Below are 26,803 nucleotides of genomic sequence, written 5' to 3' on the forward strand. Positions count from 1 at the left end.
TGTAAGTTCAAAACACAGGTATGAAATTTAGGTTGTCTCAACTACCCTGCAGAGAACATAAAATCCTCTGAATTCAGGTAATACGGCCCTATGAATCCCTGGGCCATGAGGATAAGTCCTCCTTAAAATAGACCTTTAAACTCCAGGAGAATGTCATGCCAATGCTCACTAGAAGTCAGACAGCACACAGCGCTTCAAGAGTCCTTTTGAGGGGAAGAATAACAATGTTGAGGATATTCAGAGTGAATACTGAGCACACCCCTGACCCCTCACCTCCAAGAAGGCATAGCAGAAGGAGAAGAGCTAAAGCAGGGTGCAACAAGGATTATCTGACATGTAGAAAAGCTTTTCTACATGGAGAGTTTAGGAGAGGATGGACCATCCATGGAGAGGATTCCTTGGCTTGGAAAAAAAAGATGACTGATGAGTAGTTGACATAAAATTATTAAAAATCAAGAAAATATACAGGAAAAAATTATTCAGCACCATTATTGTTTAGACCATAAAAGTTAGGAAGACTTACTAGGAGGACTAGTACTTGCTAGACTAGGAAGACCAAAGGACACGCTGTTTTGTTTTATACAGACACTCAGTGCTGTAGAGGCCAAAACTGTAAAAAACCCAAACAAAATACAGTCAGATATGCTCTAAAAACAAGGACCCATAAAGGGATACTGACCATGGTGTTATGGATTCCTTCATTCTTCCTTTCTTTGAATGTATTTTGATGATGGGATCATTTTCCTCTGCAGAGATTCCAAAGTTCATATCATTGGATTATTTCTGTTTGCATATACTTAGTATTCACCACTGTCCAAGTTATATATAAAAATAGCAGATTCGCATACATATTCAATGGAAAAATTATTATTAAGAAACTAAATTATTATTAAGAAACTGGCACATCCAGATCTGGATTTCTTAAATGTTCAGAGGTGTCTGGAACATATTTAATGATTTGTGTTATTAGCTATATGTTGTGTAGTAATTTAATACATATCAGGGAGTATGTGCAAAAATTGTTCAGCACGGAGCTCCTGATTTCTGATTTCCAGCTACATTGTAATTATAAGGCATTTATTAATGCACTTTGGTTTTGGACCTTCTGTCATAGTGGAAAATCATGATAAAAGAGCCATCAGAACTTTGAAGAAAATATCAAGGAAAATAAACTTGGGTTCTTTCTCTTTTTTTTTTTTTTTTTTTTTTTTTTTCTTTTTTTTTTTTTTTTTGTTCTTTTCTTCAATCAGAAATCCTAAAGAGCAAAGCTAAGCCCAGAGTTTTTGCACCTCCAGCCCATAAGCCTCTGTCACTGTACAGAAAGATGTTGGAGTGGAAAGGGAATAAGCTCTGGCTTGGGTCAAGCAGGTGCATTTCAAAGGTTTCACTGAGCTTGCACTATGGCTGCCAGGCTACCCTTGCACTAAATACACTTTCCACTCTGTTTCAGGTTCTGTTTTCTCCAGATGTTAAGGAGCTTTCTGTTTTATTACAGGGTATATTTGGGTTTGGCAGATACAAAAAAAAAAAAAAAAAAAAAAAAAAAAGTGCATTTCATTTTCTCTGGGAAATGTAAACAGCATCCACCCAGCCAGCACTACCAGTTAGTGTAACAGCAGAGAAAGCTCTGGTTGAAATCTGGATTTTGCCTCCTGAGTGGCACATACAGATAAAAAAAGTGAAATAATTACTTTGAAAAGGCTCATCCATTTATCTTGCTGGGACAAAGACCTCCTTTACATTATTTTATGGGTTCTTAAGCATCTCGTTTCCCCTTTTTGATTAGGTAAAAAAAAAAAAAAAAAAAAAGAAGCTGCAAACTCTAAAAGCATTCAGAGAGGGAGCAGTAGCTTTAGCCTTCTGTTTGTGCAATTCCAATAGGTGTATTTAAATGTAAATGCTACCCTTTCACCCTTGAGCCACCTATTCTTACAGCCAGCAGAAAGAGAGCATTCATGGTATAATGTCTTTATGAGGACAGATCTTACACTTAATTTCTCATGTGAATCCAACTCTTTTATAACACATTTTTGTGAGATTAAAAGAACAATATTAGTCTAGTGGCTCAGCAGCCAGATCACTGCTCTGTCACATGGGAGACGTGGGTTCAAAGGGACGGCAGGCAACTGTGCTGGGAAGTGCTTGATGGAAACTGCAGCCACGGAAAGATTCAGTCCTCCACTCTCACAGAATTGTTTAACTCCACATTATCTCCTCCCTCGGGCCAGACAGAGCCTCTCTCCCTCCAGCTCCTTACTGGAAACCATCCAGCTGCTGCTCCCTTACACAGAACTATTGGAAGGGTTTGAGACCCCAGCTCTTTAAACTATTTTCATTAGCCTGCATTTGCACAGTAGGGAGGATTTTCGAGAAGGAGAAGGAACTTTCTGAGTATGCATTTCCAGACTAAGTCCCTTTGCCTGCCCAGGTTCACCCAGTGTCCATGGGGTTATCCGTGCTGGGGGCATGGCTGCACTGCGCAGCCCATGGATGTGCTGATAAGACTGACAGCACAGCTCAAATCCTGATATGTCATGGCAGAGTCTCACAGAACCCAGGGAGCCCTAAGCACTCTGTATTAGATTTATTTCTCGAGTGGGGAAAAGCCTCAGTCCATTTTGGCTAAGCAAGTTGAAAAAGAAATTATTTAGGTAGAGGCCAAGAAAACTGTATCTTACTTTATCCCTATTGGAACAAAATAAGGCATAATTTTTTTTCCAAATAATCTTTGTGCTTCAGTCTGGAACATGGTTACATGTGACAGACATCAGACTTTGGCTTCATGACACCTCCATGAAAGAATAAATACATTTTGGAGCATGGCCCTAAGGCAGCTGCAAGACAGCTGTGCTGTGCACCGGTGTATGTCCAGCCTTCCTGATTATTATACTTTTTGTGATGCTTCTCAGAGGACACAGTGATAAGGGGTCTTTGTGCAGAGTGACATTCAAACGCTTAACAATATGATATTTTTCTCCTTGGACCTTAGAGCACAAGTACAAGCCATGTTATTTTCTCCTTCTTTAGCAGCTCTGTGACGCAAAACAGAGAGGTCTGTGTATGCCGCAAGCACCAGCACCAATGTCAGGCATCCCACTTACTTCCCTCACTTCCCCTTCCCTTGATACAGAGCATATGTTTCATTGTGGCACCAAGCACAGGAAAACTGAGGGGAAATAGCCTATTATTTTAGGAGGTGCAGGACCAAGCACCTGGAACAGTGAAGTACTTGGAAAGCACTTCTGTAAATATTTTAGGCTGTAATGTATTAAACAATTAAGAGGTGTTGGTATTTCTCTGCTCAAGGGCATTTAAACAGGGAAGTTCCCTTTAAAGGCACCAGAGTAGAATGTGTATGGTCATGCCCTTTAAAACAAAAACTACCTGTTTTTTTCCCCCCGCTTTTCAGCAAAATGTCTCAATTTCAGCTGACTTGCTCTTTCAGCAGGGGAAATTAAGCCAGATTATTTTAATGCTCCTTTAGATTGTTAACTCCTTAAAAAAAAAAAAAAAAAAAAAAAAAAGGAGGGTGGGAGGGGGAGAAGGAAAAAAAGCCCAAAGGAAAGAATCAGTTACCTTGAAAGCTCCATTCAGGTAATTTAGAAAATTGTTTTGCTAATAACCTTAATGCATTGCTTGTGTACCCAGGACTGTCAAGCACTACAGGTTACTACAGGTTAGTCAGTAAATAGCTGATACCAGCTACACCAACCCTTAAGAAATCCTGTCTCTCTTACGTCTTTGCTTCTATTTTCCTGACAACAATACACGAGTCGCTATGCAACACCAAATTAGCATGAAAGAATAAGAACTTAATACTGACATTTCTTAGCCAAGAACACAGTCAAAATTAAGTGCAGTTAATGAACGCTTAGTTAATTCTTAGAAAGCTCTTCTTCATGCCCTCTACAGCACAGTGAAATGCAAGTTCTTTTAGACAGGTACACAGAGACATGCTTACACACACATACATGCCCCACGCATAGGTAACCTATATACACATATACACATTTAGATAAATTCCAAACAGACAAGCTCTAGGAAGTTTTGTAAGAGAAATGAAAAAAAAATTACCTACTGGATCTCTATAACACCAAGTCTCTGGAAAAACTTCAGAACTGCCTGTTCAAATATTTTCTAAGATTATGTTAGCAATCATTTTCACCAAAATGTTTTTCTGACCAAAAAAAAAAAAAAAGATGACAAAACCTAAAGATTGTTAACAGTGGAAAAGGCCTGCTTCAAGTTTCTTGTAAAAAAAACAAATACAGGAATTGGCAACTTCTGTGCAGTTGCAGTTTAGCTCCGAAGAAATTATGTCAGGCTTTTGCTTTTATCACTTATCTCAGGGCAGCCCATCAGATTAACAAGAAGAAAAAAAAATAGTATTAAAACTTAGTGAGTTATTGGAATCTTCTGGAACTGAAAACTATACAGATGGTCTGCAACATATTTGTATAGAAGATGCTCAATTGTTGACGGGTTCCCAACTATTATAGTGGCATGGTAAGGAGGCAGATACTGGGCACTGAGCACTGAGCAACTGTTGTCACTGAGCCTTCCCCTCTTGGCTACATCCCCACTTGCCCAATGAGCAGTTTTGGTCTCTCAGAGCAGAGACAAAGGTTGCTTTGGAGAAGCCGGGAAGCCTAAGAACACCATGTAGATTTAGGACTGGATAGGAGGTATTGTGCGGAGGCCATGCCCATTACTCATCCGCTGGCAACGGGCTCTCTTCCTTTTGTCTGGAAAGACGGTAAACTTTCAATGCCATCTGAAAACAGAAGGCCTTTCACAGAGTGCAAGAACTCTGCCATCTCAATCATGTGAAAATATTGTAAACACTTTCCCAGCCCCCATTCAGCTGTCCAAAAAGCCGAGTTAGAAAACACCAAACAAAACAGGAAGGAAAGAAAGGGTGTGCATTGCGCACTTTGGTTTAATTTATATTTTTTACTCTGAATAGGAATTTTTCTTGGAATTTTCCTTTCTTTTCCTTAATGTTAGTGAACAGGTTAAGTAGCTAGTATGGAGAAAAGGCAGTTAAAAGCCTATTCTATGTTTTACTTAGAGGAGAAAAAAAAAAAGTTCCAGTGCCCAGCAGTTTCTCTCCAGCAGAGCAGCTCTCATATTTCCTTACAGCTCCTGCAAGAATAGATTTCGAATGTGCTACAGGACTTGAATTTCTCTTTCAGTACTTAGGTTGACCCACCCCTGTGAACTTTTTCCAGGAGGGTCTTCTCCCCAAATATTTAAACATCACAAGTGATGTACTTATATACCACAACATGTTCAGAGTGGGAAGAGGCTCACATTCACAAAGAAGAATATGTTCAGAAAATACCTGCATGTGTGTACATATATATGTTTACATGTATAGCAAACATACAACATAAGCAAAAGTACATCTGTCATGTGCACAAAAAAACTACTGGTTTGCCTGATGATACCTTCTATGTACGTTGTACTATACCCTTAACTCTGGAAAGCTGTTTTCACAGATGCTTTCAGCACATCACTTAGTTATGTGAAAGTGATGTAGTTCCTTGCCCAAAAAAGGTTGTGTTAATTCCGCTGAAGACTACTTGAAATTTCACAGTAACTTTGAACCATGGTAATAAATTAGCACCACAATTCTTCACTATTTGAAGTATGAGTCTTTCATTTAGATTGGTCAACTTTACATGAGAGAGAGGTAAAGAAAAACAGCTCTGCTGCTGAGAAATACTTTGTTCCTTTTTGTTCAGTTTGGTCCTGAGTCAAATCAGAACAGAGCACAAGTAAGTAAGCCTGGATGTATCCCTGCTCCCCCAAAGGCAAACGCTCTGCTCCTACTCTAGGAAAGGGTGAGCTGTCATCTGGGACTTCTAGAGGGATATATCACTCCTATCTTATTTCTTATGAGTATTTAGCAAATAGTACACACTGATGGAAATGAGTCCCCAACAGGACAGTGAGAACTGACAGCTGTAGGAGCACATAATGTACTGGGCAGGCCCTTTTACCTGATTTCTCTTCACTCTCTGAAAATGCAGACAGTTTGCATAAGCAAGAAAGAAGACTTTCTTACTTAAATAGACTGCTATGACATGTCTTACACACACACCATGAGATCACAGGTTCATAGGTTGGAGAGTTAGGAAAAGTAGTTGCCAATAACTGAAGCATGGGTTGATAAAATGCTCAACATTATAAATTCTCAAATGCATTCCTTGGAACTGCCTTGCACATGCTATTTCAATACTCCCCTCCTCCCCTCTGCATTTTATAAAAAGAAGCTGCAATAAATTAGAATTTTATGAGACTCCAAATAAAAACCTTCACTAAAATTGAAAACAAGACATGGATGTAGAAGCATATGGAATGTTTATGAAAGCAGAGGAAAAAAAAATATCCCAAGGCAATAAAAAACCTGTCTGACTCTTGGTCTTCACAAACCAAGAATTACTAGAGACAGATGAAGAAGTTTTGAACAATACAGTACTGGTACATCTTGCAGCAAAGAGACATTCTAGTTTTTACTTATTCTTCTGATGCAAGGCAGCCTGGTAAGAACTACTCTAAGGCTCATTTTCTGAAATTCTTTAGAAAACACTTCAAAGTTATACATCGAAATGAGATACCTTTCTGCTTTGATCCTTGGTATAAGGCTAACCAAGCAGAAGAGGCTTCCTGGCCTTTCATACAGTTTTCTTGGGAAATAAACACTGCACCCCCTGAATTCTTGCACTAACATTTTATGTATTTTATGGAATAAAGGCAGTTTTGTTTAATTTATATTTTCATCTTTGTTCCAAACCTCAGAGTGATTAATTCTGGCCACTGTATATCCAGTTTTACTCCTAATGTTTTTTTCTTTCACTACTTCTCCCATCCTCACTACTCCCTACTTCCAGAATGGTCTAGTTATGGGATGTTGTTTAACTAAATGCTAGAGTGGCTATTAAGAATTGTTTTGCTTTATTTTTACATACAATACTCCACATTCCAGACATTTCTACCAAACACAGTGGTTTGAAAATGAAGAATTGTGCAAGCAATGAAATTCGGATCTGGTTCTAAATTGACAAAAAATACTCTAAGAATTTTTAGATTTTTCTTCTCTAAAATGACTGAAACCTAGGGGCTAAGTTATAGGGATATGGTTTAGCATCTTATGTTAGAAGTGAAAATCCTGTAGTACATTTTGTTCTTTGAAAATAAATGCAGGTTGGACTCAGTGCTCAAATAAAGCCTCTGAACTTCTAATTTTCATTTATATAGGATACAAATGATACTGACCCATAACAAACGATATTATATTGGATTAGAAATATACTGATTTTACACTCCTGCTACACTGATCAGTTGTAAAATGGTTAAAAGTTGTAGCCATTAAATTATCTTTGTTTCTGATACCCAGTTAAAAATTAATTCAAAGTGTGTTCAAGTGTGTGCAATGGATGGCAAGGATTGCTCGTTGTGCCACATCCATCAGCTGCCAAAGGCAAATGAATTCTGGAAAGAAGGTGAGAAAACAATGTTGAGGACATGCCATATCAGAGTGGGAGGAGTTTTTTACAGCACAATGGTCTGTGCTCATGGTCTGCGGAGGTGGTGCTTCTACAGAGAAACTGTAGAAGCTGCCTAGGGCTCTGTGCTCATAAGATTCACTCTGTCTTGGAAACAAGAATGTACCTAAACATCACAGAAACAAATATCTGAGGCTACCTGGGGTTTTGCACCTTCCTTTCTATACAATCTTACTGAAACTCAGGAATATTCTCCTCAGTGCTATGACTTAAGCAAACACCATTGAAATACCATTCTCTCAATAGAAAACCAAACAATATTGTGACACACAATTATTAAGAGCCCTTGTTTGCATGGTACCTTACAGAAGTTGAGAATTAAGATTCTTCAGTCTTCTTCTACATTAGGAGGAGAGGTGATGAGAGGAGAGACTAGATATTCAGAACTTGAATAGGATTGTGCTAACTTCTATTTTATTAGTTTTGAATGTCCTTTTTTTTTAAATTTTTTTTTCATTTTTATTTTTTATTTCAGCCCAGTCCCTGGTCTTGTGTGTGCAGTCCCACTAACTCATTCAACACATTCTCCTCTGGTATCTGCAGAGATGGCAGAATATCACAATTTTCAGATATTGAACAAGATATCCATAATTATTCAAAGATGGGCCTATAAACTCAGCTACTGAGTAAAAACAAACTATACACTTTTCTTTATGCCGTAGAGGACAAACTTTACACAATTCTACAAGAATTGATGTTAGTGATTCGAACCTAATGACAAAAAGCTTGTTTTCTCTTCATTTATTACAATAGCTGTAAAAAATTCTATTCTGACTTTTTCTTTTTTCAGAGACCATTCCTAATAATTATTCTTTCACTCTAATTATTCTGCCACACAAAATATTCATACCCAAACACTTCAAAAATTAAGAGCACTGCAGGGAAAATCAAGCAGTCCTGGGGGTGTTGTGGATGCCAATCCCAAGCAAAGGCAGGGACCCCTCTGAAGCACGGTGCCTAGCTAGTGCTCACACCTTTCAACAATGGTGACCATTGAGTGGCCATGAGTCCCTCCCTGAGACACACAGCTCTGGTTGGGACACAAGGGACCAGCACCTCCTTCATCTCTAAGGAGTCTCCCAAAAGGAGGGTGGCCAGAAGTTCATCATTGTGGATCAGTTCCAGTTTCCCAAGGCAAATCTTGATTCTGTTCCCTCCACAGAGTTCACGCTGCCTGCTGCCCCAAACATCTCTATTTCCCCATCTCTGTAAGAGAAGTCTAAACACAGCTGTCAAGTTCTAAAATCAGCATCAAAGCTCAGTAAAAGCAGGAGGGGAAAACAATATGCTTTGTTAAACAATACTGCCTCAGATCTCAAAGGGTTATACAATGAAAGTAATACCCACTTTGAGTTCTGTCTGTCACAAGCATTACCTAACATCCTCAGTCAGAACCCCACTGTTTATGAGGTGATGAGAAAAGAATACAGCTCCCTCTTGTCAGTAGGACATCTCCACTGCCCTGCAGGAAAATTTCTTGCTATATTTCAGATGTATTGAATCTTCTAGACATTAGAAAAGTAAAACATGCACTGTGCACTCTGGAGCCATCACCTCTCTTGGTCAGTTCATAGGTTTGGCAAGGTCATAGCAAACATTCTTTTACACCATATGTCTTACCTTTAGGCTGTTTTACTCCTCCCCAGGAACCCAAAAGAATTAAAACAGGTTTAACAAACCAGAAATAGAAATATTTATGTTTGGTAACATTGGTATTTCTAAACATTTCTCATTTCTTCCCTTTCCCACTGATACTGATTCCCATTCTTTGAGCCATGTGAAGTGGCTTAAAAGTTACTTCTCAGGGAAAAAAAAAAGTTTGTCTGCTAAATCACCCCACACACATAATTAAGGCTTTCTGTTGCACTACAGGTATTACAATTACCACTGTGTATGTCTATATATAAGATACATTTATGTATTTGTGTGTTACATATTCATTTTGTCCTATACAAGTCAGCTTTCCTTTTTTTTTTTTTAGTTTTATAGACATCTATTTTTATGCTTAGTATGAATCCTTATGATGGTCAAATATGATCATCTATTTAATGTAAGCTACTAAATACACCAGTTTATTGACACCCTGATCTCAGTATATTCCTTTAAACTCCAGTAAAGTTGCAGTAACTTACCTGAACAGCTTTTATTGGCAAAATCCATTTGTCCTCTCAGCTGAGCATCAGAGCTGACATCAGAGACACTTGGTGCCTGCTTTTCAGGAATCTGAAGTGAGCATGGTCTCCACAGCCTCCTCAGTTCTTTTCTGGGAAGGGTCCTGAGCCACTGTGTTTGCTCAGAGGCAACAGGTTCAGGAAGAAAAAATAAGCATATTGAATGGCACAAGAGTTTCTTAACACCCAAATGAACAGGTGAGTTGCACAACTTTTGGCCTAAAGGGTCTCTCAATGGGCAACCTCAATTTGCCTGTGCAGCAGGATGGATGCAGCCATGGGAGGAGTGAGAGACATTTTAGGGTCCATGCAGGAAGAATGTTAGGGTTTTAGCTGGTTTTCAATAAAACAAAAGTGGAGGAATGAGGGAAAAGGGATCACTTTTGTCTTGGTACAAAATAGCTACCGCAAGGTGTCACATTTCAAAGTCTACCCTAAATGAGCATCCCAGGCCATCACCCAAACAAATACGTGATTTGTATATTCCAGAAATACATAGACTTTTGCCAAAATAATTCTTTCCATTCATTCCATTTCCAGTTTCTTCACCAGAGAGGGGTTGTGAAATGATGAGTTCCCTGGGACTATTTCCCCATCTGTGACATCATACACAAAGCACCTTATCTCTGCAAAATGCCTGGAGGTCTGCAGAGGAAAAAAGAAAGCACACACACCATCCTCATCTCCTCCTCCAAGTGCTCGGGCAGGCTTCTAGCTCTCAGCCTGGCCTTTGCTGCTATGCCCAGTTTGAGCCCAAGGAAATTCCAATGCATTCCTCTTCCTGAGGCTCTCATTTATTTAAACAGGTGGGGACCAGGATCTCTGTGCTTCCCAAAGTGCTGCTTCAGCTGAACCAGCAGCTACAGGTATCAATTAAGAATGTGCAATGGGATGGGAGAAACACAGCAGCCCTTTCTAGAGCTTAAGTGCTGGCAAAGTCAAAAACATTGCGGAGATACTCTGTAACTTTCTTAATTCAGAAACTATTATCTGGCATTGTTGCATAAACTCAACAACAATCTTTTCTTTAAGGCTGTCCCACCATTCTATTATCTGTCATTAATTTTCCATATGTTCCCCTCACCACTACTCTTAGGCTGGGTTTGGTTTACAGGGTTGGATCAGATTTCTTTACAAGCCAGGACATTTGCTGGCTTGCTTACTAGCTTCAGGCCAGTTATGTTTGAGTGAGGCCCAAGCTAAACAAGTGAGATTTGGTGACGTTCCAGTGAGTAGGCACCAAATCTACACAATCCAGGGTTTTTGTTTTTTAAAAGTTTTAAATTGTTAAAGTAGAAGCTTTTCCATTATTTCACTTTTTTTTTTTAATTTTTGTTTTTAGGTTTGTTTTTTTTTATCAGCTTCTGGCTGATACTTGTTCAAATGTTACAGCATCCCTCTTCTTATAATAAAGCAGAACTTTATGTTCTGTTTTCTTTGCACTAGCCATAAGGCAAGAGTTTATCAGTTATCTATACTTCCAATCACAGTTGGGAAATGCATCAGTATATTTGGAAAAGAGTAGCTATGAGAAGAAGATGAATAAACCATTTTGTTTCTAGTCTTTCTACAGGATAATGAAGTCTAGTGTTTGCCACTCTTTCTTTCAAAAACAGAGTTCATATGAAACCCTCTAATTCAAATACGATTTCTAGAAACATTCCTTACGCTGTCACAATGCAAGTCAATTAAAAATAATTAAAAGTGAAGTGTCCTTCTATCTAAGCCTTAAAAATAAATTAAAGTGTACCCATATAATCACTGATACACTAACTATATCCTGGATTATTGCATTCCTTCTTTCTCCCTTCTTCTAGATTTATTATTCTCAGCACATCTGAAATGTATTTTAAATGCTTTGGGACAAGGACTATTGTAAACTGCCAAGAATACTTGGGGCCCTATGGAAGTGCTGAAGTAGAATTCCAAAAGTAATTTGACACTGAAGGACCTTCAGACCTTCGAAAATCCCCAATTTCATATTCCCCACTCCATAGGCACAGAAACTTACAGTAGCAGAACCAGAGCACAGTCCAAATGTGAGACAAAATGAAAATGCTAGTATTATATACTGTGTTTCAGGTTGAGTCAAATGCTAGTAAGCAGCAGTTTGAAAGTATCCTAAATGCAAAGGGGTTCTTTCAAAAATATATGTCTTGTCTGTTCCTAGCTAGTGCAAAGACATTCCCCATGGTTTTGCTCCATAAATTCCAGCATGGTGTTATAGATGTTGCAACAAATGTTATATGAATGCTGCACATAAATGTCACAATGTCCATATTGTTATTTTTAGCAGCACTTATCAAGGTAAGCAAGCATAGACCCTGTAAAGCTAAGCATTTACATAAATACAGACAAATATTTTGTTCTGGACACAAGCAATGTTCAAGCCCTACATGGCTGAAAACCACATCTCCTGACTTCCAGGAGTGTGCTTGCAAGCTGGGATCCAGAGGTTTGGGAAGCAGAGAATACAGGCATCCCAAACAGAAGACTGAGCAGGAGCTGCTCAAGCGAGCCATTGGGAAATGCAGAAGGTATTAGAATTAGCTTAAACCTCTCTGGAATTTGGTCACCTATCTCAATGCAGGGATTACCATCCTCCTCCAATGCTAGCCAGACCTCCTCCACCAAAACACTAAAGTGGGTGCTGTTGCTGCCAGACTTGCTTTCAGCAATTGAGTTACAACCAGAGCACTCCCTCAGCCTGCCTGAGAGCCGGGCTCACTTCCCTCCAGGCACTTGAACCTGTATTTTCCCCACCTGTGCTGAAAACTATCATGCTATAGTATCCTGCCCTAGAGAGTTCCTCCTCTTCCTTCTCTTTTGGCATGCTTAAGAAATGAGCCCAACAAAACTGAACATCATATCAAACCTTTTTTGTTTTTCTTGTTCACATTTAATATTCTTAGAGGGACACTTTATTAACTATCTGAGGTTATTTACAAAATAACAGCAAGTACTTTTTTAAATACCAATATCCTAAATTGCATTTCCCCACAAAGCAAATTAGGGTTTGATGAAGAAAAGGTTAAATAAATAATCCAGCATAGAGATGAGAGAGTAACTACCATAGTCAGCCCTCTCAGGCACTGGAAGTGTTCTGCAGAGCCCAGTAGCTTGTCCCACCACACCACAGAGACATCCCTTTTTCTTATGTTGGCTTTATGACTTTTACATATAAATGTATACACATGTGTTACATGGGGAAGAAGGGAAGGAGACTGGAAGAAAAGAGCCTCAGTGATGAAATGAAACAGATCATCTAGGAAAAGGCAAGTTTGCAAGTCACTGGCAAAAGTGAAGTTTTTTGGTTATTATGCCATGTAATAGGTTGGACAGAGAGAATAAAGGGAGGAGAGAGGAGTCCACACACTGATGTCACTGAAATCCTTGCAGAGATCAGGAATACTGTGGAACCACCAAAAAACACCATCCACCATTAAATGTGGAGTTGAACAATAAAAGAGAAAATTAGAGGAGATAGCTGGGAAAGAACAGTCACAGAAGCCAAGAAAGGGCAAGAATTCAAGGAGCTGGTAGGGTGAACAGAGAGAGCAAGTGATAGGTAAAGAAAGATGAGGTTGCAGAATAGACCTGTGACTGGATCAGGAAAATCCCAGTGGGGGATTAACTACACACTAGGGGTTTCTGTGCTTAGGTACAAAAAGCTTTACAAGCCAGATTTTTGGCAAAACTTCATGAGTTCCACACTGGAATAATTAAAATAAAAGCTGTTCACTGAAGTTATTTTTGGTGGGCATGTTTGGATCAGAGAGTGGAGTTGTTGAGCACAGTATAATACATGCCAAAAGCCCTATTATGTGCCTGCCACTGAACCCTGCCATACTTGGAAATGTGTTCAAAAACTGTGGTAGAGAGTCCTTACTGGCTTCACACTTGAAGGACAAACCACTGCTACACATTTAGTTGGAGGTCGCGGCACGGGTCCCGGGACATTTCTGCTGGAGGTGGGGGCCCTCTCAGGGTTGAGTCTGAGCAGGGAGACATTTGCTTTGCAGCAGACCTTGGAGAGGGCAAGGGAGTAGTCTAAATTGGCTATTCCTACTCAAAATATATTCTAGAGTGACAGGGGCATAGAAGTCAACAAAAGGTTATAATATATACCATGCATTGTTATACCATGTGGTGACCCTCCTAGGTGATGAAATGGGGTGCTCACACCAAACATCCCTTCACAGCTAAAATCGGCAGGCAAACCAGATGGTAAAGCATTAAGACCCATTAGAAAAATACCACTCCATTCAGGTGTAACATTTTTGTTTTCTTGCAGTAGAGCTCCTCAAAGGACCATGCAGAGAAGCTGGGTGCTTTTCTGAGTGTTCCTTCACCATAGGTTTTTTTCCTTGAAAAACCACATAATACTAAAGTTCCTGTAACTGTAGACCAGCAGGATACAAAACAATTCCTGAGAAAACAGCTGTGAACCAGAAATTTCAGAGGCGTTCACAGAAGGCACCTTTGGATTAGGGATGTACCTGGCCCAGAACCTAACCATTGTTTGTAGGGAAAAGTCGTAGACTTTTAACCAAATTCAAACTTCTTTAAACTCAAACACCAGGTATAGAGCTTGAAGTGGCTAAATCAACCTGAAACATTGCAACAAACTGTCACTATCGTTCTACCAGGGAGCACAGCCTCCTTAGAACACAAAAACAGGGCACATACCTAATTTCCTAGTGGAACCATACCCACAGTAAAGTACTGCTTCTCCCCATACCAGAAACTTTTACCTCAGGAACGTCTCCTTCCTTTAGCACCCAGCTCCTGATGACTCACAAGAGCAAACTACCTTCCTTTTCTGTGAAGGTTTTTTTTTTCCTCCAACACTGGACAATGCAGGTTCATGCTATTTGCTTTATGCAAACACAGCACCCAGACAATAACTTTCCAAATCAGGCTTATTACTGAAAGAGAAAAAGAAATAATCTGAGAAAGTTTTTAAAAAATAAAATAGTTACATATATTTATCTGTTCTGGGGGAGTGGGGTATGGTAGTGGTTGTAATTACCAAATACTTATTTAAGTGACTCAGAGTCTCCTAGCATTTAACTCAGCCATGAATGTGTTAACTAGCATGTGTGAGGCCTGAGTTCTTGTGAACTGTTGTATTTCTGTCATCTGAAAGCTAAACATTGCATTAAGAAAGTCCAAATGGTGGTTTCATCCTCAAAATGACAGCAGAAAGAAAAATATTTGCACTTTTCCCCTGCTAAGGAGAGGATCGGAAGGGAGAAGTTCTCTCAAGACACTCCTTTATTCTCTTGATAGCAAGAGCTGTGCTGCTGAGACTGCCTCCAGTCACATGTTACTAATACACCAGCTTCTCCTGTCTGGAGCCCACGTTGCAAATATTGTTTTTCCCAGAAATCACAATGTTCATTGGCTTTATTTTGTGAACACCAGACTCCCTCTGCTCCATACCCCAGAAAAATCTCAGGTTACTGCTGGTCAAAGCTCAGAAGTTATACAGCAAAGTTGTCAAAGCTGGGATTTGTCTAGAGTTTTCAAACCAGAGCCAAAGTCTTCCTCCAGCTGCACCATATAGCTCTGATACACCCTCCGTTGTCATGGAGGTTATTTTGTAGATCAGAAAAAACAATCATCTCAATCACTGATCTTTTTTTTCTGTCCAACAACTGAATCTGAGGCTTCTGGGGCCAATTACATCTTCCTAAAAATGCAGTCTGGATTCAGACAAACTGTTTTCTCTGACACTGTTTCTCACTAGGTTTAAAAAGTAGAAAAACATCTATACAAATAAACTCATTGCTCTCTTTCAAACCTTACCTTGAAATACTCATTTTCTGCAACACCCGCTCGAAATCTTAACTGCTGGCTTAGGCTGTGCTGATCCATAGTGCTCTGCTGGTACTCCTGCCTTTTGTCTGTGTACATCTCCTGACTCCTTTTTCAGTGTGAGTTCTTTAGCACAGAGACTGCTTTTACCTTGTTTCTCACTTTGGACAGGAACAAGCACCATCAACCTACGCACTAAGGTGATGTAAAGGATCAACAGGGAAGACAGTTTTGCTTTGTTTATGAATGGCTGGTCTCTTAATGTTAAAGTTCATTGTGCACAGAAGAATATTATTTGTACAATAGGCATTAAACATCAATCTTAATTTTAATCTGCAATATTCAAAATTAGAAATTACTGTGAATCGTTTGACCTCTTGGTAAAATTCAGCACACCTTAAGAACAATCTTCTTTAAATGCTTTTGACATAGGATAAGTCATAAATACCACTTCCAAATAGATCTTTTCAATTTCTCTTTTTTCAGCTTCTCCTGTCTGGAAAGAAGTATTGACTTTGAAAGATTCAGGGGCCCCAGACTCTGGGCCAGATTCTGTTCTCCTTGGCAGGTCTGTAAACCTGTAGCAAGTCCACTGATCAAAGCTGAGCCCCAGGAGGAGAGAACAGCATTTAACGCTTCTGCTGGCCCCATGTTTTGCAATATTCTCACCTCTCTACACAACCTCTTTAAAACACAGCCCCAGAATACCTGGAAGTGTCTGCTGTCCTGAGCACTGTGAACAGCAGGTGCTTCCATCAGCTCCCTCGCACTTCCAAGGGGCTGCCAGCAGGAATGGCACAGCAGCTCCGACACTGGGCCTGTCTGAGTTGGCAAAGTCACCAGAGACTCCCTGCTGCCCTACTTATTTTCATGGTGTAGGAATATGAGTTACTGTGCTAAAACTTTCCACTGAGTGGAGGACTTCCAAGATGCGTCTTAATAGGTTTTCATTTCTTGCTAGCAGGGCCTGGGTGCAGTTTACACAGACTGGCTGATGGGCTCCCACATTGAAACCAGCCAGCCAGTTTGCACAAGTCTCTCCTCCTAAAATATGTGTAATTTATTTGGGCTGATAGAGAGGATAAGAATCAACTGTCTGTTTCCTAGTTAATAAAAAACATACAATGAGAGCAGAACTCTGCCAGCATATCTTGTTTACCCAAAAATGTTTGGCATTAAATGTGAAATCGGAAATGAACTCATTATCTGATTATTTTCATTTTGAAGAATTAACTGCTTTGGGGGAAAGGCTTGTCTTAAACAGTCCCCTCGTATGGATGACTAATTGCAAATACATATCTCTGAAGAACACAGTAAATGCTCGTGACTCCCAGGGCAGGACATAGCACTATCAATTTGGCTTAGAACATTAGGAGTATCCTCTCACATGGCTTATTTCAAAACAGAAGGAAATACATTTAAGCTAGCAGCATCATGCCCAAGCAGGTGAGAAGAGTTTCAAAAGAGGCCGTGCTCTGGAATTCTTATCCAGGAAATACAGATAAGAAGTGCTTAACAATTACATGTAGTGGATTTGCCCTTTCTGTGCCAAAAAAAAAAAAAAAAAAAAAGTAGCAGTGTGTATAGTTATAACTTCTGAGAGGTAAAATTATGCTGAAAACAAGTTCTCTCAGTAACACAAATGAACATAACTCAGTAAAAATTGAGAAAATTTAATCAAATACCCATTCAAGGCTAATAATGTTTTGGGAAAACTTCCCATTCCTGATAAAACCCAGGTCACTATGGAGTAAGAGAGAACTGAGTTCAAGGCAGTGCATTGGGCTACATCCCCTCGTTTGTCTCCTGCTGTTTCTTTGATTCATTCTCATTTGTTTGATCTCAGCATTCAGTGTTTTCTGGTTAGCCCTCTCTGTAGCTGGTTCAACAGCTGCTGCTCCTTCTAGGGTTGCTGAGTGCCTCCTCTGTACTCAAAATCTATACTTTTCTTACTGAGGACTGGAGTGAATTTTAGAAAGGGTACTGTGGAGCCCTCCACTGTGTGTCAGCACAGTGCAAGTTAAACAAGCATGTGTTCCTCATTGAACATTTGGCTCTTCTTTTCTTATTCCAACTGAAATATTCCCATCCTCACATGCCCTGTGAACCTATCTGCAATAACACCATGTGAGCATCTTAAACTTCCCATTCTTCTTAGCTACATCTGTTTGGGTTTGGTTTTTTTGGTTTTTTTTTTTAGCCAAACAATCCAGAGGCAAAACTAGAGGAAAGCAACAAAACTCCCAAGATGAATCTGGGCTGCCCAGCAGGCTAACACATTACTTCACAGACTTTATGCAGCCCATGAACTGTGTGTAGTGCTATTAGGGACAGCCCTGCTGCCTTCCCTTCAACTCAACCAGTACAAAAAGCAAATATCCAGCAATTAGTGGAATCACTACACACTTGGTTCCTATCACTCAGGTCAGATCTCTTTACAGAGCAGATCCAGTTAGAAATGAGAGTTACCCCTGGGCCACCAAAATGCTACAAGTCCCATTTGTAATTCTTTCTTAGTCTATGTTCTTCATAGTGGAAAGGGAGAAACCAATGCTCCAGAGCACACCTTTAAACTTCTTAAGGAATTTTAAATGCAATACTCACTCTCTGTTATCACATGACACAGAAAAATGCGCAAAAATAGGTCGAATTCTAGAGGAGAAATAACATACCCTTGCAGATACAGACTATAAAACAACATTATGGAAAAGAAATTAACTCTGGAAACATTACATTTCCACCAGCAAAGACGCACATTCACAGCCAAACGCTGATATGACAATTTTCATGTACTCTTGTTTCTTTTTCACGTGGCATCGCACACTCCAGTGCCTGCCTCCTTCTCTCCAGCTGGTCTCAGACAGCAAAGGGTCATCAGAACCCTTCAGTTCCTGAAGGCTTCCTGCTCAGGGAAAATGCCACGCTTCCTGAGCAACTCTATCTTGCCCCAGAAGTTGAAGAAATATTCCCCAGTTGAACTGTTAAACTTTCCTTTCCTATCTGATGTTGCATCAGAATGAGAAGCACTTTAAAGTCTATTTTGGTCTTTGCTCTTTTTTTCTTTAAATCTCTGAAATATCCTACTTTGGATTGAAAGCTAGAAATAATCATGAACTTGATTAGTCCTTTGGTATAGTAAGCAAGCTTTCTAAAACAAAAAATTTGAGATTTTCTTTCCATTAAACTGTAGAAGGTAATTAACAGGGAAGTGTAAACAGTTAGCAAATGTGAAGGCAACAGAAAAGGCTGTTTGACTCTCTTTTATTCCAAATGAAATGGAAAAGAGGAGGAGAAGTAACTATCTTAAAGGAATTTGTCACATGTTGTTTGCACTTATCTTTCACATCTTGTTCTTTCACAGCCTATTAGATGATGGAAGAAAAGCTGCCTTCTTCAACTTCCTGCAGTAATTCAGACCAAATCATGTCACACAGAGCGGTATTTTTATCTCCTTGAATACTGAAGTTTTCACTGGTTTGGGTGTTTTGGAGTTAACTGTTCTTAGTATGACTTCTAAAACAATTTCTAAAAAGTTGAAAATCCTATCTGCTCCCCACATTACCAGAAAACATACAATGGGACTGGTTTCTTTCACTCTTGATGCTGTTGTTACTGACACCTTTCATCACCTCTAATAGTCTAAGGACTTATTAAAGAATTGCAATCAGAATATAATAACAATCACCTCATCTCCATCACCACTCCTGGGTAAAAAAAGCAGCCTGTCAATCAATATTCATGCACAGAGAAGAGCAAATGTACCCTAAATTTTTCTGGACACAGTGCTGCCTGCAATGTTGTCCTAGAATTTTGAATTTTAAATTGTTTCTCTCAAACTAATTTGCTTTAATCCAATTTTGTATTGAGACTGCTACATTGAGGTGGTCCTGTCACCTATTCCTTTCACCCATGGAGAACCTGCAGCTGAAGACCCAGCGTGGCTTTGGCGGGCATTGACCAGAGGCCCTTGGTAACTTCAATGCTCAGCAAACCTGCTGATTTATTTCTAACACACATACTGGGTCACGTAGGCACATGCAGTATGAGACCATTTCCTTCCCCTGCCTAACCCTGGAGCTGAATGGGTGGGGATGTAAACAGCAGGTGGGAGGAGGCTGTGGTCTCCCTGAGGAGCAACTGCTCGATTGGTCCTGCAGCAGCTGCCATAAAAGACACTCAGACAAACAGCCAGCCACAGGGAACTGGGGACTCACTCATTGATGTTTTTAGGTGTAATGAAAAAAACTTAGTTTGAAAAGCTGAATGGCTCAAAACCAAGCTGATCTGTCTACAGAAGGTGTATATTTTCATCTCTAGTTTTGTACATCTCTGCAGGGGCTTTGGCTTTTCCTAAGTGGTAATGCCAATATATTCTATTTCATACCAGCTGGAATCATTGAGAAAACTTACCTTCCTGTGCTACTTCATTGTTAAAAGTTCTGAATCACAATGTTCCTCTGTGAATGCAGTTTTCCTCTTACCAAAAAGCTGGGTCATCAGAAATACAGACACCTGTATAACAAAACAAAACAAAAAATCCATTGAAGGCAGTAGGAATTCAACATTTAGCATGAAAGAGCTTTGACTTTGATGCTTAGGGCTGCATCCCAAGCTCATTTTTACAGTGTTCTCCCTTCTTTTACAGGCCACAAGAGGCATGGTGCACACACATCTCCAGGTGGATACCTGGTCAGTAACAGCTGGAACTGTAGGCATCACAGCCTGAATAAAAGAGCAGATCTAGCAGGTCACTAAGTTGCACATCTACTGCTACTCCTGTCCGTCTTCAAGGAGTCATGAAGAGGAGGGATAGGAGTTGTCAGTCCTCTCTGTTAAAGGTCTAATCTATTTTTTGCCCCACAGTGTTGTTTCTCATGAAGCTTTGTTCTCAAATATTTGATTTTGCTTTCCTGATAAAAATCTGGTCAATGGCATTGTCTGTTAGCACCTGGCATAGTCAGTGGTTTTGTTTGTCAAAATTTTGGGCTAGGGAGAACTGTATGAATCAGCTTTTCCATCAATATAATTTGCCACATCTTCTGGAACCACTTAGTGAGTGTGGGTACATGGGCTGATTTTCACATTGCTGCTATTGTTTTTCAGGTTTTCTCTGATTTTTTACTCGTAACTGAATGCCACATGCCTAGAGAACAGGGAGGAGACATTGAACCAAAGATTAGGCACACAAGCCATCTCTCACAAGATTTTTCAGGTTTTTTCTTCTGATTTTTTCCCTGTCTAGTTGCATGCTCAAGTATGCCATAAATTTTTTTTTCTTTTTTTTTTTTTTTCCACATAGGGTATTCTCTGGTCTTAGTTAACCAGATCCTTAGAGAGCCAGTTTTATACAAAATACAAAGCAGACACTACTATGACAGCCAAATATGTTGTCTCAGAGAAGTAGCAAATAAATAGATCCCAGTTGTCTTCAGGTTAATTTGGAAGATGAGGATATGTAGCAGAAAACACATCAAATCCTATTGCAGGCTCTTGGGAAAGTTATGTTATATTAACCCAACTCCATCTGCAGCTCTGGAGCTTGAGAGCAGCAGCAGAAATGGCCAAGCAGCTTCCAGCTGAGTAAGCACACATTTTATATAGCATCTTGTTTTAATAAAGCATTGTTCTCTCTTATACTGAGGGTCCTAGGGCTGTAAGCAGCACAAAATCAAAAAAGCCTGTGGAAAGTTTAAGACTCAAGAAAAAAGATCATATTTATTACTGTTAGAATTTACCAACAATATTTGCAAAGGCACTTAAAATGGAAATCTGCCTGTCTCATGCTGAAGCATCACAAATGAAGCAAAACACCAAGCAACTTTTCAGTCTGACAGGGACAACTGCTCATTCTACCTCCTAGCCTATCTCTGTGGAGAGCATTAAATAGTGAATGAGTTGAACTTTAGTCTGCTGCTGAGGTGCATCGTTAAGGACATATGAAAAAGATTTAAGCATTATTAAGAGAAAAGACCATACACTTATTTTTTTCCCCCCCATAAGAAAGATAAATGAAAAGTTTAAAAACAACTTCTGGAAATATCCACATGCAAGGCAGATTGAAACCATATGAGACATGGCCATTGCCACAAGTCAAGGACACTTCTGAACACATGTAATGGCTATTCTCATTAGCCTTGATGATATAAATTTCATCAGAGAAGTTCACAAAAGCAAGTCCTATCAGTGGCATTTATGTTGCACAGATGACATCTGTCATAAACAATTCAGGTTTGTGAAAGACTTGTTTTATGAACCTTTAGTATTAGACCAAATGACAACAGGTTCCAGCCTAGGTGGCTCTGGTGTCTCAGGCACATTTACAACATTGGCCTAGTCTGTACATCACATGTTCATTTTTCCATTCTCCATATCCTTGTGCTACAGGACATAAGAGGTTGAAACTCTCAGCTCCTTCCAGTCCCATCCAGTCTGAATTTAGAGCTGCAGTAGAACAATCTGGTCGGTTTCTTGCCCCCAAGATACACCATCTTTTCTTTCCATCTGTACTTTTTTTAATAGAAAAGGTTCTCCCCACGCTTTGCACAGATTTTTGTACATTGGTAATTCTTAACATTTTAAGCCTATCTGCCACCTTTTTTTCCCCTAAGTGAACTCCTGAAATGACAGCATGACTATTCTGCAGAGAAGCCACACGGAGCTGCACCGTGCTGATTACAGGAGGCCCTCCCACCCAAGCACCGTCTTTGGCAAAGCGCTGCAGCCCGCGCTGTCTCGTAATGACTGTTCTCTCACTGCTGCCTCAAGGCACTCGGCCTCCCGGGTCAGCCATGAAAATGAATAACCAGCATTTATTTTGCAGGGTAAGATGTAGTGCTAGAATTGCGTGAATAGTAACTCGTGGCCACCCTAGCCCAATCTGGGGCCTCCCACCAGATTTTATGAACAGAATAGGGTTGGGTCTGGCTGATAATTTGGGAAAAAGATGACAGGGGAAACCCCCAGCACAGCAGGAACTGATGTTAGTGAAACAATAGCTGGAACTCTGACTCATTGCTGAAGCAATGTCCAAACATGAGCATCAGAGGACACACTGTACTGCAGAAAAAGCCAGCTTCTATATAAGCTGCACACCAGGAGACCTAAAAAATTATTAATTTTGAAAAAGTTCAAAATGCCTCTTCACATTTTTCAAGAGTGAGATCGGTATTCCCCTGGTGGTTTTAGATTTGGTAAATACATTTTGCCAGACTCCAGCAATTTTAACTGGATTTTAGCCTGTTCATTGCTTTTCTCTTTTCTACAGTGGTAGAATACTGCACCATAAGCAATATTAACAAGTCTCTGTATTCACTTACCATGTAGTAAATTAGCACTTTAAAAGTATTTCCTGACTTAAGCTATGTGATCATGCAGAAAGTTTGAAAAGTCTGCTGAGTTCAAGAGCTCCTGGATTTGTTGAAATGCCATAATGGAATGCTCTGTTTGGGGCAGGCAGACAGTCTGATCATGTGTGCAGTATGATCACAAAGCCGGGGGAAAACAGAAAAAACTGAGCTCACCTGTCTGCCTTAGGCCAATATTTTTGTTTCTTAATCCAGCTCCTGCTCTCACTATCTGAATGAAATCATACTTGGAGAAAGTCTGTCCTTTAGGTCAGAGGTGCAATCACAAGACTGCCTTTTCTCTTGCCATGGGTTTTGCATTTCAGGAGTTAATGGAATAATTCCTGCCTAAGGTAAACAGGACTCAGTTCAGCTGAATAGAGCAGATTTATCCAAGATCTCAAATGAACATTGAGAAATGCAAAGCAGTTTAGGCAACAAGCTCAGTTTCAGAGGAAGATATTCACTGCAGAGTCCTAAGAATGAAAACACCAACTGAGTCAAACTATTTCAAAGCCAGAATATTTTATATACGATCAGCTTAATAAATGGAAAAATGTGTAAATCTGCTCCTTCTAGAGCATTATAAAATGGCTTTACATAGGAGATTGATTTCCAGAGCTCCCAGGAGTATGCACTCTTTTCCTGATGCACACGTCTAAGCACCATTAACACAGTTATCAGGGGGACAATATACATGTCAGTATAAAGTACATGATCAGAACCTTCTGAATTACAACTCCCCTAATTAGTGTCCCTGTGTCAATTATCCCATTCAGGATGTCAAATATTTCATGAGGATTAAATTTCAAAATACACAGTCTCTCTGATATATAAAATCCCAAAAGGCTGCTCAAACATATATCAATGTTATTATATCACATACAGCAGGTAAAAGATTAAACAGTCTGTCCCATAGATCTACAATTTTAAAGCTACCATGCTTTTGATACTGTCTAATTTGGCTCTGCAGTTGCATCCATAGACTTTTACTTGTGGAGATACACACCGTGCCAAACAGGAGGGAAAAAAAAAAAGGATTCAGGTTTTCAGTCAATATTTTCTTTTCCAAAATAGTGCCAGCATTGTAATTCAATACCTAAATTGAACCTCTCTGACCCCTCAATCCAAAAAGAAAGGGCAGGGGAGAGAGGAAGAAGAAAGGCACTCTACAATGCCAGCATCTGAGAAATCTTTGCTTCATTGCATTCCCTTCGTTGCCAGGAATGTGTGCAGCTGGGATGCGGTCATATCCAATTAGAAGCATTTAGGCTTTCAGATTAAATCGAACTTCCTCAAAGAAATATGGTAACACATTGACATTCAAGTTTTAAAGCAAACTTGGCCTCTATTAGAGGAAGTAGATCTCCAGGTGAGCAAAATAACCCTGGGCTGATTCTACAGGGCAGAGGAACACACCTAAATTGAAATCTCTCTGTAGTCCCCAAACTGAAGTGTTTCCAGAATGAAGATGAACTGGTGAATTAAGAACTAAAATGTTTTACACCAAGGACAGTTCTAAGGCCTCAAAATCTGACATTTTTTTTTAAGGTTTAATGTTCAGTTTAGCTTGTTAACCTTTCCCTGTTACTTTTCCACAGATGTCTCAATCAAAAAGTGGTTACATAAAAATGCTCTAATGAGCAAATTTACTCACTGAAACCAGAAAAAAAAAAATCCTAATTGACTATTCAAGCAAATGCATAGAAAGCAACTTTTGGGGTTATAATTGCAAATATTGTGTCAGAAACTCAGCCCTCACAATGACACTCACTTCTATTTGAGATAGAAGCAAGTACCAGCAAGCCTAATCTGCTCATTGTCATTAGAGCACACACTAGACTACCGTTAGACAAGCAACAACCCAAATATTAGTTGCAGAAATAATTAACAAAATAATTTAAAATATCAAAGGAAATATGTTTGGCTACAAAGAGGCAAATATAGCAAATAAGTTGTCTATTACAAAGAAATACCCAGCCAAAGGTTTCTTGCACTCCATTTGTGCTGTAAAAGCATATTGAGATATGCTAAAATAAGAGATTAGAAAGAGCCAAATGTGAAAATTCAATGTTCTAAACTGCAGCATCTTTTAAGATCACAGGCCGGACTTTAGAAGAGGAGAAATTAAAAAATAAATTTAAAAAAGTAAATGAAACCAGAATGCCTCAAAATGCCTAGAAGATCTTTATACTTCCATTAGCTACATTTTACCAAGCAATTTCAAGGACATTTCAAAGTCTTGAAGTAAAGCTCCTGCCCTCAATGCTCTCTGTAAGCAGGAAGTCTCTTTATCCCACCCCTGTGGGAGCGGTGAACCACTGAAGACAAGGACTCTTATTAGACACACGCAGAGCAAAAAGTGCAAGTGTGGCTCCTCCCTGTGCTCTCATCTCAAAGCAGACCCTGAACACAATTCCAACACAAAAAATACCAACAACCATTGACAACAAAACATTTTCCCATAAAATGGATCCCTTTCTCAAATTACATTTTTCTTACATTTGCTATTTCATACCAACTCTTTTAATAAAGGCAGGCATCATTTTCATCCTGTATTATCCTTTGCATCAGTGCCTAAATTCACCAGCTCATCAGTGTATACTATGCTTTAATAAGCTGGGGTCAACCTAATTTCCTCCTCCTAGTGCTCCCTCCCCACAATTTCTTCACATGTTTCAGCTTTACTTTGAAGTGACTTCCTTGCCTGGCATGCTAAAATCCAGAAACAGAGTGCCTATCATTATGACTGCAGTTCATGCCCCGACTAGTCACAGCAGAAGGAGAATTAGACTATAATCTCCTAAACAATGTAGAATCTGTAAATCAAAACCAACCAGCTTTTTGGCACGTAGATCAATGAACCCATGTGGGGTTCACAAGAAACTCTTCTAAGTCAGCCACAGTGTATGAATTCGTTCAGCTTGGATTTTTTCCTCTCCTCTACCTCTTTATATCCTCAAAATAAGTGTTCAGAGAAGTTTTTATTGCATCCTAGAAAACAGGAGCTTCTGTTGGATCAGAGGACAAAACAGGCACGCACAAGTTTAGAATACAAGCAGTACAGAGGTTCACAACAACCTACCTTCAGTATTACCCCACCCAGTCTTGATGGTAAGGATGTTTGCATTTCTTTGCTCTAAATATAAAAACAAACAACAGTGGCGGCTCTTCTAATCAAGGGAGTATTAACACGTTGCCAAGAAAATTTACAGTGCATTAAAACATTGATACAAACCCTAGAGTTATTTCACTGAAGTTATTCACAAACTATCATAACCATGTACAAAATATATTTGGACAGAGTCACAGGAATGGACTTGAGCCTGATAGAGTAACATACAGGGTTTTGGCATGGAATAATAATTTCCACAACACAGTGGTGGTTTCTACTTGCAGAAGTGAAGCCCTATCATGCTGACTGATATGTCATCATGCACAGAACTTAACTGGGATAGCCCAAGTCCCACTGACACTTTACGATCTAAGTGACCTAAAACCTCACAGTTGTATAGGGACCTCACTTCCAGTAGCACAAGGCAGCCTAAATATAGTCCTCCAAATAAGTGTCCACAAAGACCAAATTTTTACTTATCCATCCTAATTAAAGATGCTGAATCAAAGGCTTATGGAAAAGAGATTTAAAGTAAAATTTTTTCTCTGTAGTCCTCTTTGGTTTCTCAGCTTTGATATATGCCAGGTTCCTCAGAGTTTCTGGGTTTTTCCCTAATGGCTGCCATGCTCCTGGAGGGGAGAAGGTGACAGAGGCCGATCTGCTGACCACATACACCTAATATATGCTTCCTAAGTCTTCCTCTTAGTGACATTTTCAAAATGGAAAATTAACAACTACCATAAACAAAAAAATGTGTAATCCTAACTTCTCTTTCCACTCAAT

General features: G+C 39.5%; 1 long non-coding RNA gene across 1 annotated transcript in view; it reads right to left on the bottom strand.

Annotated features, from left to right (window-relative positions):
* LOC121340704 overlaps positions 1 to 26,803 on the bottom strand; it is a 107,234-nt gene that overhangs the window by 3,770 nt on the left and 76,661 nt on the right. Inside the window, exons 4-5 of the long non-coding RNA XR_005953345.1 lie at positions 19,973 to 20,074; positions 9,704 to 14,670 (exon numbers count right to left, since the gene is read on the bottom strand). This is a non-coding gene — a long non-coding RNA (uncharacterized LOC121340704). The remainder of the gene's footprint in view (positions 1 to 9,703; positions 14,671 to 19,972; positions 20,075 to 26,803) is intronic.

The sequence above is a fragment of the Onychostruthus taczanowskii genome, unplaced genomic scaffold, assembly GCF_017590055.1.
Source record: "Onychostruthus taczanowskii isolate IOZ18803 unplaced genomic scaffold, ASM1759005v1 scaffold42, whole genome shotgun sequence".
Taxonomy (NCBI): domain Eukaryota; kingdom Metazoa; phylum Chordata; class Aves; order Passeriformes; family Passeridae; genus Onychostruthus; species Onychostruthus taczanowskii.